We start from the raw sequence: 14,573 nt of genomic DNA, 5'->3' as shown, positions 1-14,573 counted from the left end.
GTTCCTCCTCCTCAGGGCATAACAATCAGCCACGATGTGACCTGGCTTCTTGCAAAAATTGCACACAAGCTTCGGTTTCGCCTCCGAATCCTCCAGCTTTCCAGGAACGGGAGAACTGGGTTTAGACGGACCGGCAAAGCCATTTGAGGAATCCCTCCGAGAAGTGACGTAATTATTACGCGGTGGAGATTTCTCCGAAAACACGCCCCTACGTGTAATGGTAAACTCATCCGCCAGTATCGCACCCTGAGCGATCTGAGTAACTCTTTGTTCGCTCAGATAGAGGGCAACACGTTCAGGCACACAATTCCTAAACTCCTCCATGATAATCAGATCACGCATTTGCCCAAACGTCTCAACTCCCTGTGCAGTACACCAGCGATCAAATAAGTTCTCCTTCTCACGGGCGAACTCAACAAAAGTCTGACGGTCGGTTTTACGATACTGCCTAAACTTTTGACGATAAGCTTCCGGAACCAACTCGTAAGCCCTCAAGACTGCAGCTCTCACCGTGTCGTAATCGAGAGACTGCTCCAACGACAACGACGACAAAGCAGCCTGAGCCTTACCCACCAGCACGCCCTGTAGCATCAGTGGCCAGGCTTCCCTGGGCCAATTCAACAAGATGGCAGCGCGTTCGAACATGGGGAAATATCTATCCACGTCAGCCTCACGAAAGGGAGGAACCAAGCTAGCGTTCCTGCTGACACTAAACTCAGCTGGTTGTGCCCTGCTACCAACCCGCATAGATTACACCTCTAACTCCTTCAAACGCACCTGAGCCTCCAACTCTCTACCTCTCGATTCTAGTTCTTTCTCCCTCAGCTCTAGCCGTTTCACCTCCAGAGCGTATTGCTGGTTTTTAGTAACGTCAGGGCTCTCGACCTTAACGCTGGATAGTCCAGGGACAGCGTCCTCCTCAGACAGTACCTTACTCTCAAGTACACCGGTCGTAATCTTAGCTCTGAGGGCCAGTTTCGATTTTAAAATGCTCCGCGATCAACAGAAGGTCAGCTTTCATGCAGCTTTCCAGCTGTTCGATCGTCGGGTCATCAACGAACCTGTCAAGTTCGAACTCCATAGCAACGTATAAAAACGCAGTTCAATTCAAAAGAGAACGTTCTACCACTGCTGTCAACGGCAACGAAATACCGAAAATAAACTGGTATGGGTATATGGTAAATGGCAATACAAACGCTACCAAGAAAATAGCGTAATCAAAAGATATATCAAAACTATTTACTACAGCCGGGACACAATGTTGCAAAAAGCAAAATAACACTGTTACTAAAATCCAAAACTGGTACTACTGTAATCCCCGCGGGACGAAAAATCGTACCAAGCAAAGTAACACTGCTAATTCCCAAAGTAACCTAACAGCATGAATGAAAACAGAGTGAAATCTGCGATCTATGGTTCAAATAGGACGAGCCCCCATCTGTTACGGAATGAAATATACCTGCGTTGCGATAACCAGGTGTACAATATCAGACGTAACACTAAGCCACTTAATCAACCACCACAACCCGAAAGGAGTACCAGTGAAGCAGTATTATAGAAATGATTAAACGTATATTTATTAATGTGTACACATTTAATGATTAGTTCTCTCTATCTATAACTAAAGTCCTTTAAAAGACAGTAGTAGGCTGCGAGGTCTCACCGGGCAGCCAGCTAGCAGTTCCAGACCCTCGAAGATGACAGGGGAGGTCTTCTCCTCGGAGTTCCCAAATTAATTACGGTTAGTAATAACAATAATTAATTATAATAGTTAATTAACAACTAGGCGGTCAAACAAAGTAACGCATTAACAAAGCTGTAATTAACAATGTCGTAAAGGGAACTGATGGCATTCAGATGGCAACAGCTATATATAGTCCGGCATCTCCTAAAAGATTCTCCTCGGCGATGGTAGTCAGAATCTGTAAACATGTGTCTCCCCAGTGACATTGCCCAGCGATGTCCTCAACGCGTCACGTAGACAGCAGGGTCCCCCTGGAAACCACGTGTCTCGCTCCAGCAGGGCCATGACGTCATCTCCACTTAAAGGGGACACACAAAGAGGCACGGCAGCACGCAAAACCAAAAGGAAAAAGGAAGCAGTGCTAATACAAAATAGAGGGACGTAACAGACATTGAAAAAAAAAACGAAATATCAACTCGCCTACCGTCATTTATTTCGACATTGGCAGACTACAGCATAAATTGCGTCTTTTGTTTATATTCAATATTAGTAATTGCAGCGAGAAACTGCAGCTACACAAGAAGGTTTGTTATATTATGGTAGCAATGGAAGGAAGCGGACTATATATATAGGCTATATTGACCGTCATTGTTTTATTATACCAGCGTGTTTGCGTGCATTTGTAGAGAAACTCAAATACAGCTAAACCATTTTTATTGATGGTATCTGAGCATAATGCCGGATGGGGATGGGACTATATGAAAACAATGTTCAACCGTCAACCACGTTTGGCAATGTTCCAACACTCTCGTCATCACTGCTGCATCACAAAAACACTACAGTGTGCAATATCCACATTATATAATACCACTAACCTATTTAAAGACACTCTATTTCAAAAATAACGTATAACCGAAATATTTTGAGCAGTAATACTTACATAGCAATGACATGTTATCTGTGTTCAGTAGTATAGAGACAGAGACAGTAAATCAATGACAAAGTCCTGTCCGCTTCTGTTTTGCGTCAGAAAACGATGTCAGATATGTCTATAAGCAACGATATGGCTTCGCTATGCCCCAAAGTCCTCAATAATAATAGTACTCTCGCAGAAATGATGAAAATCGTTGACAACGTTTCGTTAGGTGCAGCGTCTTTCAATGCTGCCCCAGATGCGCAAGTGAATGCGATGATAAGACAATTTTCCGTTACGCTGACCAATAAAACGCTATTCCAAAAGCAAAATCAGACATGTTATACATCGTTAGAAAGCTTATACTCTCACCTACTGACTAAATGAATTGTCAATCAAGCCAAATTGCACTAAAAAGGGCGACAATGCCGGAAGCAACAGGTGTGGTATTACGCACAGCTATCTTTGAAGTTAGCCTACCCAGGTATAACAAATGTATGCATATTTCACAGGTGGATTGTCCAAGACAATATATGACCACTCATTCGCAAAAGGGACATCTACGCGCAAAACCAACGATAAGATTGTATATTTATTCAATGTTTAGTCCCAGATATTGACTGTAGAATGACATGGTATAATTTAACAAGAAAATTTGTCTTGTTTTCTTCGTTATTAAGTGAGCAGCGTTTTCACTGCTGTATTGGCATATTTTAGGGCTAATGTCGGATTTATCTTGTTGCTACGGAATATTACATTACATTACAGGCATTTGGCAGACACTCTTATCCTGGGTGACGTAAAGCAAAGTGTATAACCATAACCAGGAACAAGTGTGTCGAAAACCCTAGAGAGAAATACCGTTCCAAGTGCAGGGAACAATCGCATAGTTCAACTTGGACCCTGTAGATTAAACTGATTAACACTAACACAAACAAGAACAGCAACAACGCAGGCTATGCAAAAATACAAGCAATAGTTAAGACGAGTGCATTAACTAAGTCACCTATGAAACAGCTATTTAGAGATTAAATTGAGAATACGATTTCTTTCAGCATAATGACGGATTTAAAGACTAAACGAACTCACCCGATATTGTCTTCAAATGGATCCATGCCAAAGAAAAGTAATGATTCATCCTCTCAAAGCTTTACCGTAGCGTATTATTTATTTAGACATTGGCAGAGTACAGCATAAATTGCGTCTTTTGTTTATATTCAATATTAGAAATTGCAGCGAGAAACTGCAGCTGCAGACACAAGATAGTCTGTTATGTTATGGTAGCAACGGAACCAAATGGACTATATATGTATTACCGTCATTGTTTTATTATACCAGCATGTTTTCGCGTGTGTGCACAGAAACTCAAATACTATCAATAAAATGGTTTAGCTATTTCTCAGCATATTGACAGATTTAAAGACTAAACGAACTCACCCGATACTGTCTTCAAATGGATCCATACCAAAAAAAAGTATTCATCCTCTCAAAAAGCTTTTACTAACAAACCTTTAATAGCCTAGCATCCTAGCATGCACTCTGGCTGGCACTGTCTTCCATTGCTTCTCCGACGTGCAGACCCTACCCTCACTGATAAAAACTAGACCTTTGGTGTCGGATGACATGGATGTCGCTTGCCGTAAAGAAGTTTACTAGATGTCGTAACACTTAGTTTTGGAGCTCCAGCTCTTCCGCACCCCAACTAATAAAAAAGTCCAAATGGCGGGCAAACAATATGACGGACATAGGTGCTCCCAATAGCAAAGTTGTAGAGCACATTCAGATGCATCGGTCGATGAAGTTTTGTGTTGATTTGACTTACGGTGTGGGAGTTATGACCTTTTAAACATGACCCATTTGTTATAGCGCCACCATCTGGCCTACATAGGTGATTTTAGTGCCTGAGTAGTGGGGTGCCATAGGAACCCACTCACCAAATTTGGTTGGTGTACAACTTATGGTTGCTGAGCCTCAGACATTTTAGCGGAGAAAGCTTCCACACCCCAACGAAAAGGTCAAAATGGCGGGCAAACAATATGGCGGACATAGGTGGTGCCAATGGCAAAGTTGTAGAGCACGTTCTGATGCATAGGTCGATGAAGTTCTGTGTTGAACTAACGTATGGTGTCGGAGTTATGGCCTTTTATGCATAACCCTTTGTTATAGCGCCACCATCTAGCCTACATAGGTGATTTTTAGTGCCTGAGTAGTGGGGGGCCTTAGGAACCCACCTGCCAAATTTGGTTGCTCTAGGACTTATGATTGCTGAGCCTCAGAAACTTTTAGCGGAGAATAATAATAATAATTAATAATTAAAGCCGCAAGCGGCGTTGGGAGGGGTCCAAGCATTGGCACCATCGCGCCCCCTACGGAGCGATTTTAAAATGGCTTTGTCCTCATGATCATATGCCTTCACCCAACATATCTACTGAATATCATGATGATTGTATAAAATATTGATGACTTGCGGCCAATTTTGTGCTAAGAGACGCTGTCGGATGACTTAGTTACGTCGCCATGGATGTGTCCTGGCCGCTTCCCGTCAAGGCCTTTACTATGTCGTAACGCTTAGATGGGATGTCGTAACACTTAGATGGGATGTTGTAACACATATATGGCCCGGCGTGTATGTACAGCTGCAGCGCTTCCATGCTGTAACTAAAAAAGGCGTCACACTAGTGCTGTCACGATTCCAAAATTTTGACTGTCATACCGATACTAGGTTTAGTATCACGATACTCAATACTGAAACAATATTGATTCAGTATTCGGTACCTAACAATACTGAAAATACCTTCATAGATCAGAAACCTAATGTCCAAAAGGGTTAACCTCATTTTCGAATTCACAGTTTATTAAAAACCTGGTTTATGAACAACCTTTAAGTTGAAGCCTGTTCAACATATTAATAAGCATAGGCCTATCATGTTACAACACTGAACAATAGAAAAAATATTAAATAAATTTCAAAAATGTAACTATTGTAAACTAAATAATCTTTAAATAGGTCTTTCACTTTTAAATAGATCTAAAACAGCATATTCTACTGAAGTGAACTGAGTCAAAGCTTGCGCTGTATCAGGGAAGTGAATGCACAAGCGCAGGTCACCTCACTTGGCAACCTTAGTTGCTACTGCCACCTAGCGAAGATTCTGACAAACTACACTTTTCATCCTCTAAATCAGTAATGCGGGAGACACATTTCCCTGGCTTTTACATTTGACGCAGAACTACCGAACGTTGAAAAATTCAAACACAAAACCGTTTTTTTTTTTTTTTTTTTTTAAGTACCGAGAAAGTGCTGAAGTTTTGGTATACCGTGCAACACTACGCCAGACACATATTCCAATCCATTGCTCAGTTTAGCAGAGAATGCACATTTCAGAGCGCCTCAGAGACAGATGGATTGATAACACATAAATACACATTTCAAATAATAAATACGACATTGAGAAAAAACGAAACAAAGATGAGTTATGAAGTCGCGACCTACGCGCAGAGCAGCCGACCGTTTATTTATTTATTGGCAGATGAGAAGCAACAGGAATCACAAACGGATTGTCCAAGACAATATATGACCACTCAGTCGCAAAAGGGACATCTCTACGCGTAAAACCAATGGTAAGATTGTATATTTATTCAATGTTTAGTCCCAGATATTGTCCTATCCTATCCGCTTCTGTTTTGCGTCAGAAAACGATGTCAGATAGGTCTATCAGCAAAGAAATGGCTTAGCTATGCCCCGAAGTCCTCAATAATAATAGTACTCTCCAAGAAATTATGAAAATCGTTGACAGCGTTTCGTTAAGTGCATCGTCTTTAATGCTACGCCACAGTGAATGCGCAAGTGAATGCGATAAGAAAACATTCTGTTACGCTGAACTATAAAACGCCATTCCAAATGCAAAATCAGACATGTTATACATCGTTAGAAAGCTTATACTCTCACCTACTGAATAAATGAACTGTCATTCAAGCCAAATTGTACTGAAAACAGTGACAACGCCGTAAGCAACAGGAATCACAAACGGATTGTCCAAGACAATATATGACCACTCAGTCGCAACAGGGACATCTCTACGTGTGAAACCAGTGGTAAGATTGTATAATTATTCAAAGTTTAGTCCCAGATATTGAATGTAGAATGACATGGTATAATTAAAGAAAAATTGTCTCGTTTATGTCGTTATTCAGTGAGCAGCGTTGTCACTGCTGTATTGGCATATTTTAGGGCTAATGTCGGGTTTATCTTGTTGCTACGAAATATAACATTACATTACATTACAGACATTTGGCTGGCGCTCTTATCCAGAGCGACGTACAACAAAGTGTATAACCATAACCAGGAACAAGTGTGTCGAAAACCCTAGAGGGCAGTAGCCTACCGTTCCAAGTGCAGGGAACAACCGCATAGTTCAACTTGGACCCAGTTGGTTAAACTGATTAACGCTAACACAAACAAGAACAGCAACAACGCAGTCTATGAGAACATTCAAGCAATAGTTAAGACGAGTTAAGACTAAGTCACCTACGGAACAACTACCTAGTTACAACCCTAAACTTACAGTCAATTTAGAGATTAAATTGAGAATACGATTTCTCAGCACAATGACGGATTTAAAGACTAAACGAACTCACCCTATATTGTCTTCAAATGGACCGTATTATTTATTTAGACATTGGGAGACTACAGCGTAAAATGCGTCTTTTGTTTATATTCAATATTAGTAATTGCAGCGAGAAACTGCAGCTGTAGGTCGTTATGTTATGGTAGCAACGGAACGAAGCGGACTATATATGTATTAGGCTACCGTCATTGTTTCATTATACCAGCGTGTTTTCGCGCGTTTGCACAGAAACTCAGAACCTATAAATAAAATGGTTTAGCTGTTTCTCAGCATAATGACGGATTTAAAGAGTAAACGAACTCACCCGTTATTGTCTTCAAATGGATCCATGTCAAAGAAAAGTAATGATTCATCCTCTCAAAGCTTTACCGTAGCGTATTATTTATTTAGACATTGGTAGAGTACAGCATAAATTGCGTTTTTTGTGAATATTCAATGTTAGAAATTGCAGCGAGAACTGCAGTTGTAGACATAAGATAGTCTGTTATGTTATGGTAGCAACGGAACGAAGCGGACTATATATGTATTACCGTCATTGTTTCATTATACCAACGTGTTTTCGCGCGTGTGCACAGAAACTCAGAACCTATCAATAAAATGGTTTAACTTTTTCTCACCATAATGACAGATTTAAAGACTTAAGAACTCACCTGATACTGTCTTCAAATGGATCCATGCCAAGGAAAAGTAATTATTCATCCTCTCAGAAAGGTTTTACTGAAAAACTTTTGGTAGCCTATCCTAGCATGCACGCTAGGTGGCACTGTCAGACCGTACTTTCACTGATAAAAACTAGACCTACGGTGTCGGATTACTTGCGTCGCCATGGTTGTCGCTTGCCGTAAAGAAGTTTACTCGATGTCGTAACCGTTTGGATTTGGAGCTCCAGCTTTTTCCACCTAATGAAAAAGTCCAAATGGTGTGCAAACCATATGGCGGACATAGGTGCTCCCAATAGGAAAGTTGTAGAGCACATTCAGATGCATCAGTCGATGAAGTTTTGTGTTGATCTGACTTATGGTGTGGGAGTTATGGCCTTTTAAAGTATGACCCTCTTGTTATAGCGCCACCATCTGGCCAACATAGGTGATTTTTAGTGCCCGGGTAGTGGGGGGCCATAGGTACCCACCTGCCAAATTTGGTTGGTCTACAACTTATGGTTGCTGAGCCTCAGACATTTTAGCTGAGAAAACTGCCACGCCCCAACTAAAAAGTCTAAATGGCGGGCAAACAATATGGCGGACATAGGTGGGGCCAATGGCAAAGTTGTAGAGCACGTTCAGATACATATGTCGATTAAGTTTTGTGTTGATCTAACTTATGGTGTGGGAGTTATGGGCTTTTACGCGTTACCCTTTGTTATAGTGCCACCATCTGGCTGACATACGTGATTTTTAGTGCGTAGTTGTTAGTGAGTAGTTGGGGGCCATAGGAACCCACCTGCTAAATTTGTTTGCTCCAGGACTTACGGTTGCTGAGCCTCAGACTCTTTTAGCGGAAAAAAATAAGAATAATAATAATAATCCTAACAGATACAATAGGGTTCCACCAGCTTCGCTGCTTGGACCCCTAATAATAATAATAATAATAATAATAATCCGAACAGATACAATAGGGTTCCACCAGCTTCACTGCTTGGACCCCTAATAATCCGAACAGATACAATAGGGTTCCACCAGCTTCGCTGCTTGGACCCCTAATAATAATCCTAACAAATACAATAGGGTTCCACCAGCTTCGCTGCTTGGACCCCTAATAATCCTAACAAATACAATAGGGTTCCACCAGCTTCGCTGCTTGGACCCCCAATAATAATCCTAACAAATACAATAGGGTTCCACCAGCTTCGCTGCTTGGACCCCTAAAGATGCATGGGATGCTATTACTCGTTCAGTGAACGCCGGAGAAGGGTGCACAACTGATGAAGTAAAAAAAAGTGGTTTGATGTCAAATCTGAGGCAAAAAAAAAAGAAAAATGCTGATAGGAGTGTGCGCAAGGAATTGCGTGTTATGCATTCAAATGACAAAGCGCTTCTCGTCACATTAATACCGCTAATTAAATCAACCGGCAGTAAACTGCATCGGAGTAAACCCGTCGCTGCACAACACACTGCACAAAAAATGTATTGCCAGTCATTTTGCTGTCATCCCCCTAGTGACGCCTCTGAATAAGTGTTCTCTTCTTCAACGTGTCCATGTGTTTAAAAAGTGTTACCCAAGTGCTTAGTTTGTATTCAAAATTTAAACATTTGCTTTTGCAGTATAGACCAAACATAGCATAATTGAAACCCCCAAAAATAAAAGGTCACTACAATGGTTTGTTTTTTATCATTTATTTACAGATGAACTCCCGCTGAGGCCCTCTGAGGTGGAACCTGGCACCTTAATGCTTTGTAAAATAATGAAAATAATTATTTTTAAAAATATTAGAAATGATAAAAATGTTATTGTAATTTAAATCCTATAATATGCAACTGTAGAATTGAAGAAAACGCAATAACCAATTATTTTGCACAAACATGTCAGCACTCAAATGTGCGTATGTGTGCTCTTGAGTTTGCGTAGATTCTGTTCTTACCTAAGAACAAATCCCAAATAAGAAAACATTGGTGAATGTCAGAATCTTTGTGAAAACTGCGTAAGTGGGTTTTAAGAAGAACATTCTTTTTAAAGGAGTAGCATGGTGGTTGAATGTAACACTTGCCAGTTGTCTTTAGGCAACAACAAAACAAATGTGCATATTTTTTTATTATTCAGTCATTTAAATGTATTTTAAAAAGTATTTTTCTAAGCCTAAATTTCCCACTATAAAAGTTTACCCGAACTGTCTGGGCGTGGTAATGAGAACTGTCAGTTATGCTTTTCAGCTATGGTTGACAGACCGTGCCCCGTTACCATAGCTACCTCCATGATACGCGCTCATCTTGGGAGACTGAATTTTTACAAGCTAGCTAACTTAGTATATCAAGTATCGACAGCTAAGGACGTTGATTTATATCCAATAATAATTTTTGCTAGCTAGCTAGCCAGCCAAGTTAAGATAAAACCACAACTAATGTCCTTATGAAAGCAAACTAGCTAGCTAACGTTATCAATAACATTACATTAAGAAAGCAAACTGCATAGCCAGCTAACATTAGCTAGCCAGCTATAAATTAATATAACCAACCAGAGATAGTCTAATAGTCCCTAAAAGGCACTCTAATAAGTGAACCTAACATTAGTCAAATATTTGCATTGTCTTGCCTGCACAAACTATGGGTCACGAGTTATCCATTTAGAATGAGCTATCACAGCAATGTGACTGACTGTACGGATGGCAAAGCGTAGTTTTAGAATGTCGCCAGCAGTGTATGCGCGTGAGCTCTGCAATACATTTCTCACAGAAAAGATAGTTTGTCGCCTTTTTTTTTTAGTTCATTACAGTGGTGATAGAAGTGACAGTAATTAAGTGGTGCTGTGCTGTTAGCCTTTACTGATCGCCGTACAAGGTTAATGTGAAGTAGCTAGCACAATCGGACAGCACTAACCCATAAAAATGTACTTTGAATGCTACTTGCTCAATCGAACGGTAAATCTGAAAAACATTCGATTATAGTCAGCGGCAACAAAATTTTCTTTCACACCCTCAATAAATGGCACAAGTCCCAGTAGAAGATTTAATTAAACCTTTTAAGGTTATATATTTTCTGAAACGTTATCGATTCTGCTTGGCCACAGTGAGTGAAACTAGGCGATCTGAGCGCATAGTTTCTATGTAAATTACGTCAGAAGGATTCAGCCTTGTTGTTTGCTACCTAAAATTCACAGCACACTTGTAGTAGGACGGTGTGTCCAGTCAGATTTCTTTACGGGCGTGGAAAGGGGAGTGGTTCATAACATTCTCAACCGGCTGAAAATAGGACGATAAATTTAAAACGCATATTTCTCCAAAAATAAAGAACGGACATATTTAATACTTTACTCATCGTGTTTCTTCAATGCCTCTTGTGCAAATAGCACATAAAACTGAAAAAGTGTGAAAACCACCATGTTACTCCTTTAAGAACGGTTGGTGAATGACGCCCAATGTGTCCATTTAAGTGCAGCCTTTGATATCATTGACCACAAGATTCTCATAAACCACCTTGAAAATTATGTTGGCTTCTCAGGGGCTGTTCTAAATTGGTTTAAAATGTACTTAACTAATAGTCACTTTTTCGTTAGCCTAGGGGAACATGCGTCCAAAAAACATGATACTCTTTATGGTGTGCCACAAGGCTCCGTACTTGGTCCTTTGTTGTTCTTTGTACATGCTGCCACTTGGTGAAGTAATTAGAATGCATGGAGTCAATTTCCATAGCTATGCGGACAATACTCAGTTGTATGTTTCTCTTAAGCCTGATGACCCTCAGAGCTTAAATCAGTTAACTAACTGTCTGACCAGTGTTATAAAGTGGATGAATGAGAACTACCTTGAACTAAACAAAGATAAAACAGAGATACTTGTGATAGGCTCAGATGCAAAAAGAAACTAAATCTTGAGCAGGCTAGGGAATCATGCTTTACAAGTCATGCCAGCCGTGAAAAGTCTAGGAGTCACTATTGACTCAGAGCTAAGCTTCAAAAGTCAAATTGGCAATATCAATGTCTTCTTTCTTCTCAAAAATATATCAAGAGTTAGATCATATTTGTCATTACAATTTGCAGAAATATTGACTCATGCCTTCATTTTCTCAAGACTGGATTATTGTAATGCTTTGCTCACTGGACTGCCAAAAAAATGGATTAGTAAAGTTCAGCTTGTTCAAAATGCAGCAGCCAGAGTAATGACAAAAAAAAAAAAAGGAAAAGTGAACATATCACCCCGGTACTAGCCTCTCTACACTGGCTACCAGTATCTTTTAGGATTGATTTTAAAGTTCTTTTACAATGGACTATCATACATAGCAGACTGTCTCTCACTTTATTCTCCAAATAGGATGCTAAGATCATCAAATATTGGCTTACTTACTGTTCCAAGAACTAAAAAGAAACATGGTGAAGCAGCTTTTAGTTTTGTGCCCCAAAGCTATGGAACATCTTACCAGTGTCAGGGTTCTGTGTCTTCCCCCCTTGTTGTTCTCTGTTGGGCCGCCAGATGGTGGCACCCCTACTTTGTGTTCTGTTAATTGTTTCATTGTTTCCAATTACCCCATTATTAGTTACCCATTGTCTCGTGTTCCCTTCCCTCTCTGTGGCCTGATTGTTCATTGTGCCCTCCTGTGTCTCGTCTGCGTCGCTTCTATTTAAGTCTCCCTCTCCCCAGACTCAGGCGCTGGATTCTTGCGGTTCTGTTCCTGCCCTTACCTGCTTGTGGTTTTTGCCTACCTTCATGCTTGTTAGTAGCCTGCCTGTTGCCAGCCTGTTTCTCTATGTTTTTTGGAGTTTTTGTACTTTTGTTTTTCCCGTATTTTTGGATTCTCGTTGTGTTTGTTAAACCGCCCTGCGAGGCTTTTGGTTCCCTTTGTTCCCAGTTGAGTTTATTAAAGTCTTTTGTTTTCCCCATTTTGGAGTTTGTGTTTTTGCACTTTGCGCTTGGGTCCCTTCCCACGCCCCGCCCTGACAACCAGTACATATCCCACAAGCAAAATCTGTGGATGATTTAAATAAAATAAAAAAAACAGCTCAAAACTTACCTTTTTACCCTAGCCTATCCCGAGTTTGCTCTTAATGATCTTACTATCTTATTTGTGTTTTTATACCTTTAGCTTGCTTTTCATTTCTTCACTATCTTATTTGTGTTCTTGTTTTTTTTGGTTAATTTATATTTTTATTATTTTCATTTTATGTGAAGCACTTTGAGCTGCATGTTATGTATGAAAGGTGCTATATAAATAAAGTATTATTATTATTATTATTATTATTATTACCGCGTCTGCTAAATTTAAATGTGATGTCACCACTAACAAAAACCGGTCTTAGAAAAACTGTGGGAAACTGGTCGACTAATTGGGCACTACTTGTCTGTATTGTTGACTCAGATGTGTCTGTGTTAATATCAAATAGGCTAGCCTATTAGACCTAGAGCGAAAGCAGACCTACTATAAGGCTCATAACGCATTAGCCAAATGCTTTGTGCAGTAGTAGCCCTATTGCGCTTGCTAATTAAAAAAGAGTTCGGATTTTCCGCGGTTGGTATTTCCGAAAGCGTATATGGGCGTATTCCGCAGCGGTGCTGGACCCTTTTATCTCTTGGCAGCGATTTTGCCTAAAATAGAAACAGCCAGCTGTCTCAAGGCGACACGGGTCGACAAAACGTAGGGTTTATTCAGACCCGCAGGGTTAATGTTGAATGTTAATGTTAATGTTAAGGTTAATGTTAAATAAGAATAACGTGGCAGAGATATTCTATATAGTTATATTCAGTGTCCTATATAGGCTACATATCATTTTTAGCAGAACCACAATGTTACAGTATAGAATACTGTACGGGACATGTCGACATTGAAAATGAACGGTAGATATGTTCATGTATTATTACTTGCATAATAATTATATCCATTCTGAAGAGTTGAATTACAACAATGCAATTTTTTGTTTTCATAGAAATTAACATACCTCCAGTTTTAAAGATTCCCGATGTCCTATCGAAGCAGCGGGCACGGAGAGCGTCAATGAATACTTCCATTTAATTTGGAACTATTTCCAAAGTTTTTGTTGCAGCTCGATATACACTGATACTGTTAGAGTGAAATGAATCACCCCTACCCTTCTCATTTTCTTTTTGTGTTAGCTTTCCTGAGGAAGTTAAGAATAAGACGGACAATTGCAAACCGGAATTCCCGTGAGTGTTTCCAGCTGATAAAAACAGCACAAACATCCGCCATTCTGCTTTAAAGTGCCTAATGAATCACATTTTCAACACGACTTACGCTGTCCGCGCACGACAGCAGAGCTACAGTCATTTCTAAACGTTTAGAGCAGAGCCCTCATTTTGACCACCCGTCAACCGTTTTTAGAAATAAACTTTAAGACCAATAATTATTGGTGAACATTTTGGGAATGCAAAAACAGTCCGTTTTTAAAAAATCAACTAAGACCAAGAGTCAGTGTAGAATTCCACTGTACAAACATTTGCTATAATGTCATACACGAAGCTGCTGAGGGCAATCAAGAACTAGAATCGCCTTTCCATATATTTGGATTTAAAAACGTAGCGCATCAATGATATGGCCACTAATGTGTGTTCATACGTGTGTGCATGGAAATGTGTATGTGTGATAGATTTTCTGTGTGGCCATGTTTCTGCATGTACAATTTTGTTCATGTGTGTAAGTGGCATGTGTGGTGAATACACAATTTATGATTTAAGGTTACATCGGCGAAT

This window comes from Anguilla anguilla, chromosome 10, assembly GCF_013347855.1.
Source record: "Anguilla anguilla isolate fAngAng1 chromosome 10, fAngAng1.pri, whole genome shotgun sequence".
Classification (NCBI taxonomy): Eukaryota; Metazoa; Chordata; class Actinopteri; order Anguilliformes; family Anguillidae; genus Anguilla; species Anguilla anguilla.
This window is presented reverse-complemented; position numbering follows the sequence as displayed.